Below are 6418 nucleotides of genomic sequence, written 5' to 3' on the forward strand. Positions count from 1 at the left end.
CTTCTTACTCTTTCAGGCAAACAGTCGCTTGGCGCCTGTATGGAGGTGCGTCAGTGTGGGCCCTCTCACATTATCAACGAAGAGGCGCGTACACTGGAAACGAAGAGGCGCGTTTATTGGCGTAGATCTCGAGGTTGTGAAAACAACCGTCTGCGGCACATGCGCACGTCTCCCAAGAATCTCGGGTGGACGAAACGATAGAGCTCTTGGTTATTTATAATATAGAACTGGTAAGTTACTTTTTACCGATCCCCATTATCATTCGCCGCCACAACCTTCTTCTTCCTCTTGCCGAACCCTATTCCTCCGAAAATCATCACCAATCCCCCCTCCACCGCATCCACCCCCTTAGCAAGGGCAGATTAATGGTGAAGAGAGACATCCAGAAGAAAGGCGGAGTCATGGCGAAGGAGTGGTGGAAGTCAAGGAGCAATGAGCAGGCCATCGAAGACCTCGTCGCCATGGGAGTGCTCCACAACAAGGCACTCGTGGGATGGCGTGTGCCGGAAGGAGAAAGCTTCCCCAATCCACAACCAGGTGAGATTGTGGTTTTCGAGGATTTCTTCAAGCGGGGTTTTGGGGTTCCAGTGCACCCTTTCCTTCAGGGGCTCTGCTTGTATTACGAGATTAGGATTTGCAATCTGCATCCCAACTCGATTCTTCTTGTCTCCACCTTCATCCATCTTTGCGAAGCTTATGGCGGCTTCTAGCCCCATTTCGACCTCTTTCGCCATCTGTTCTGTCTGCGAAAGAAAGGGAGCGGTGGCTCGAAGATAGCCGGAGGCGTATACCTCAATCTGCATGACGGTATGAAGGCCCAGTACCTACACTGCCCCTAGAACACCTCACTGGACGAATGGTACAAGAAGTGGTTCTACATCCACGAAGAGCCGAACACGATCACCCTGTGTGACGTGGGGTTGATTCCAGAGAAGAAGAACTGCTGGTCGGAGAAGCCCGAGCACTTGGAGCAGATCATAGAACTGCTCGGGATGATCCCGTGGGGAAAGCTGGATGGTCCAAGCGTGGTCGGGAACTTCATCAGCCGAAGGATCCAGCCCTACCAGAAGAGGGTACATCCTGGCTTCGAGTACCAGGGGAGCGCAGATCCAACGAGGACCCGAAAAGAGGCGCTCGACAAGATAGAAGTCAAGGCCAGAATTGGGGAGCTATTCAACCTAGCCGATCCCAATTATGTCAGGTTAAACGACATCGAGCACGCCTTCAAGCTAGCCCGACCTCCCCCAAAGGTAAATGATGCTTCCTTGTACCTGTAGAATTATGTTGTAACAAAAAATTAACTGTTGTCTCCTTTTTGTTTCTCAGAGTAATGGTCGTGACCGGGCAGCAGTGTTCGTGTCTCCGCCCCCTAGTGTGGATTGGCCGCAAATTGCCGGCTCAACCGCCTAGACCAGTGCCAGGACCGAAGACGTCGACTGGGCGGTACTCGGGGTTGGGGAGGATGCAACGGCCAGGGCTGCTGGCAAGTGGCCGACTGCCAACAAACGTCGCCAGGCCATCTTCCCCCTTTCAAACGACAAAACAGAGGATGCGGACATCTTTCGACTCGTCCCTCGAAAGAGGAGGAGACAAATGGGGTCGACAGAGCAGGGTGGCTCCTCTGTGCCAGCAGTGATCGCATCACCGACCACTGCAACACAGAGGACAAGCGGGGGAAGTGTTGAGCACCAAACCCCAGCGCTAGTACCGGTGGTGGAAAAAGACCCGGTGGAACCCGCCGAGCACGTGGAGCAGGCGCGGTCGAAGAGACGCTCCTTCGCCATGTCATTTCGTGCTTCCAAGCTGTAAGTATCTGTAACTTTGATGTAAGCTTATAATTTGTATTGAATACTATTGTCTTCTGAACTTTTCTCTGGTATATTAGGTCGACGTCCACCGAAAATCCCGACTAGCTAGCCGGGTGTGGCACGGCTTCACCAGTACTGGTGGAAAGAACTGCTCAGCAGCCGACTGCGGAGGAACCTATAGAAGAAATTCCACCTGAACCTCCGCAGACGAGCGGCCAGACGATAGTCCCCGAGCAGCTGGTCGAGAAGACAGCTGAGCAAAGTACAAGTGCTCCGAGCACTAACCCTACTGTGGCGGATACCTTGGCGCCAAGGGAACCAGACCAAGCCGAGGAGCAGCAACCAGAGTTGGCACAGAGCACGCTTGCCGATGCTATGGCTCGTGGGAAAGCCATAGTGGTCGCGGAGACTACAGACTCCAGACCAGCGCCGCCCCCTGAACAAGAGGCCAAAGAGGACGAAGTCAAAGAGATCCTAGGCTGTCCCCAAGACAAACGACAACATGTATATGTGTCGCGCTGGCGGAACGACGAGTGGGTTATGCATGAAGAAATCCCAGAGGTCGAAGAGACCCTAAAAGTTGAACGAGCGGCAAAGCGTCTGGTGACAGAAGTCCAAGTATGTTTGGCTTGACCACTTGACCCTGTTATGTAGTCAAACTGTCTGACTTAGCTTATTTATATGTAGGACTTGATGAAGACCGCAAAGTACCGAAAGAGGTGCTTTGACCAGATTGAGGGAATCACGGCGAACAATAGAGAACTGGCGGCCGAGGTGGAACGCTTGCGCCGCCAACTTGAAGCCGTCGACCAGGAGAGGACATAGCGAGAAGCACAGAACCAGAACCTGGTCGGCTAGCTCAATAACAAAGAGCAGGAAAAAACAAGTAAGTTGTCATTTTATCACAGCAAGTGTATGACACGTGTTGTTGCGTTGTTGGTAGTGACAGCTGTAATGCAGGCTTAGAAGCTGAGGTAACCCGCCTCCAAGAGGAGAATAGCCGCATGACCGCAGAGTGTGGTCGCCTGAAGGAGGACAACGAGAAACTGACGCGCAACCAGTCTCAACTCCAGGACCACACCACCAAAATGAAGGAGGAACTGAAGAGTAAGTATTCTAGACCACCTTTCTCATTCTGTTGCCCATCTTGTCGTGCCGTTACATTTGATGTCTAGTACGATGTGCAGTTTTAAAAGTCAATGCCAAGAGGCATCTAGAAGCCGTGATGAAAGAGCATGACGGCTGGAAAGCACGATGCCTCGAGGCCACCGAGGATCGGGACACATGGAAGAACCGGTGCCAGGAAGTGGCAACTGGCATTTTGCCCGTCCTCGACCTTATCGACCCGGCGCTCATAGAGGAAGAGCCAAGGACGCCCCAGCTCGGACTGGTCGAGAGATGCAGCCAAGCATGGGGATGGTTCCAAGAGTTCGTGAAGGAGGCGGGTGAGTACACGGGTGCCCATGTGCTAAGCATGGTGCGTGCCCACTACCCCCTGATCGATCTCAAGAGCCTGGAGGCTAGATACCCAAAGGAGGTAGACTCAGACAAGGCGGAGGAGCTTCGGATGGCCCAGCTAGACCTATCGTCAAAGATAATTGGCGACATTAACCTATGTGGAGGTAGGACAGCACCTATACAGGGTACGCCATCGACAAGTCAGCTAGAAACACCATCAGTTGCAAGCCAACCGACGAAGCCTGCGGTCTCGACCAGCCAGGCATCGGCGGGGCCATCCCCTTCAGCTCGACTAGCACAAGAGTCCCCGAGACTCGAGTAGAATATCAGAAGCAGTGAGCAGTAGGTGCCATGCGCCCCGACCAGCCAATGTAATAGGCTTAGAGCTGTAGAAGGAGGACATAGTTGTGTTATTGTAAACTTGGGCCTCTTCAGGCAAGCTTGTAATAACGTAACTGTATATCATTATAAGCTTGTTTGCTTTGTATAAAACGTATTTAAGCTTGAAACTTATGTTGGTGTAACTAAGTGAGAACATGATAACGTTCTGTTTAGTTGTACCATTTTGCTCGACACATCATCCCGAAAAGTTTGTGCGGCCCTAGTTTGCCATGTGGTCGGAGTGTGAGGTGCGTGACCTATGCACACGTAGACGCGAACAAGTCAAACCAAGGGGGGCCTGCCAATCACCCGTAACGTAGAGAGCGGATCACATGCACGTGTTGGGAGGAATCGGAGATAGGTCCTGCTCCGAAAACCATAGAAGGAGTGGTGGTCGGCTTTTACTGGCTAAGTTCGAATAACCATAAAAGTCGAAGTGACACATTAGAGTGGTCAGAGAAATCATAATAGCTTTATTGAAGTAAATCAAAAGTACAAGAGGGGTACATATCTCAGTAGTTAAGCATAGAAACGTCTAAGCTTGTCGATGTGCCATGAGTTTGGTACGTCCGTACCGTCCAGGTGAGCTAACCTGTAAGACGTTGGTCGTGTGACCTCATTGATCATGAAGGGCCCCTCCCATGGGGTTGCGAGTTTATGGACACCAGCCTAGTTCGTCTTCCATTTCAGGACCAGGTCCCCGACCACAAAGAACCGCTGTTTAACATTCTTGTTGTAGTACCTGCGCAAAACAGCAAGGTATTTGGCCGTACGTACACAAGAATCGAGCCGCTTCTCTTCTGCGCTATTCACTTCTAGCTCCCGTATTTCATTGGCCTTGCCTTCATCGAAGTTCTCTACCCGTGCTGATCTGAAAGCTATATCTGCAGGGAGGACTGCCTCAGCGCCGTAAAACATAAAGTATAGCGAGACACCGGTGTTACGACTGGGCTGAGTTCTGAATCCCCAGACCATGGCTGGTAACTCTTTGAGCCATCTTCTGGGAGCTTTGTCATTTTCTCTATACATCCTCTTCTTCAACGCGTCCAAGATCATGCCATTTGCCTGCTCGACTTGTCCATTAGCTCTAGGGTGCGCCACCGAGACGTATTTTACTACTATGCTCCTTTCATCGTAGAAGTCCCAAAAAGCGTTCTCGGTGAACTGAGTACCCAGATCGGTGATGATGCTGTTGGGTATGCCGAAATGATGGATGACCTGGTCGAGGAATGTGATAGCCTTTTCTGAGGATGCCTGTACCAAAGGCATGTATTCTATCCACTTAGAAAATTTGTCGATCAGCACAAAGACGCATGTAAATTTCCCTGGAGCCGGTTTGAAGGGCCCGATCATATCCAGTCCCCAGCATGCGAAGGGCCAGGAGGCTGGTATTGTCTGGATCTTATGTGCTGGTACGTGGATTCTCTTGGCGAAGAACTGACAACCCTCACAGTGGTGGACTAGCTTCTCTGCGTCGGCTACTGCTGATGGCCAATAGAACCCTGCTCGGAAAGCCTTGCCGACCAGCATTCTTGAGGCCGCGTGGTTGCCGCAGGAGCCAGAATGGATTTGGTCCAGGAGATGTTCGCCATCCTCCTGGGTTATACACTTCATCAAGATTTCCTCCTTTGCGTTCTTGCGCCATAGCTTGCCATCGACGAGCAGGTACTGCTTACTGTGACGCATCAGGCGCTCGTTCTCTGTCCGATCAGTGTAACTACTGCCATCTGTTAGGTACTTGATGAAAGGTATTCTCCAATCGGGCTCATGAGTGGTCGGAGGGGGCTCGGCGGTGCTTGACACCAGAACCGTAGCCACCAATTGCTGGTCTGGAGGCTTGTCTATCGTGGAATCTTCCTCTTTGATGAAAGGCATGAGCAGGTCTTAGACGAATACGCCATGTGGGATTTTTGCTCGGGATGATCCTAATTTTGACAGTGCATCCGTTGCTTGATTCTTGTCCTGGACCACGTGTATGTGCTCGATGCGATAGAACCTACCTTCTAGCTTTCTGATCAATTTGCAGTATGCATCCATCTTTTCGCTGGTTGTGTCCCAGTCCTTGTTGAGTTGGTTGATGACCAGAGCAGAGTCTCCATAGACGTAGAGACGTTTAACGCCAAGCTCAACCGCAATGCGCAAACCATGTAGGCATGCTTCGTACTCGCCGGCATTATTAGATGCTGAGAAATAAATCCTGAGGACGTACCGGAGCTACTCCTTGGATGGTGACATGAAAAGGACTCCTGCTCCCGCACTGTCAATGTTGAGAGAGCCGTCGAAGTACATCGTCCAATACTCGTCGGATCCGGGAGAGGCAGGCGTGCTTAAGTCTGTCCACTCGACGATGAAATCGATGAGTGCCTGAGACTTGATTGTAGTGCGGCTTGCAAACTCCAAGGAAAAGGGGCATAGCTCCATTGCCCATTTGACGATGCGCCCATTCGCATCCTTGTTGCTAATGATGTCTCGTAGAGGGTACTCAGTCATGACCACCACACGATATCCGTCGAAGTAGTGTTTCAACTTTCAGGATGTTATCAGTATGGCGTAGATCAACTTCTGAATCTCTGGGTACCTGGTCTTGGACTCATTGAGTACCTCACTAATGAAAAAGATTGGTTGCTGTACCTTGTAGACATGGCCGGGCTCGTCTCGCTCGACCACCATGGCCGTGGAGACCACTCGATTAGTAGCCGCAATGTATAGTAGGAGTATTTTGTCTTCTCTTGGAGCAGTGAGGACCGGAGGTGATGTAAGGTATTGTTTTA

The sequence above is a fragment of the Miscanthus floridulus genome, chromosome 15, assembly GCF_019320115.1.
Source record: "Miscanthus floridulus cultivar M001 chromosome 15, ASM1932011v1, whole genome shotgun sequence".
NCBI classification, from domain to species: Eukaryota; Viridiplantae; Streptophyta; class Magnoliopsida; order Poales; family Poaceae; genus Miscanthus; species Miscanthus floridulus.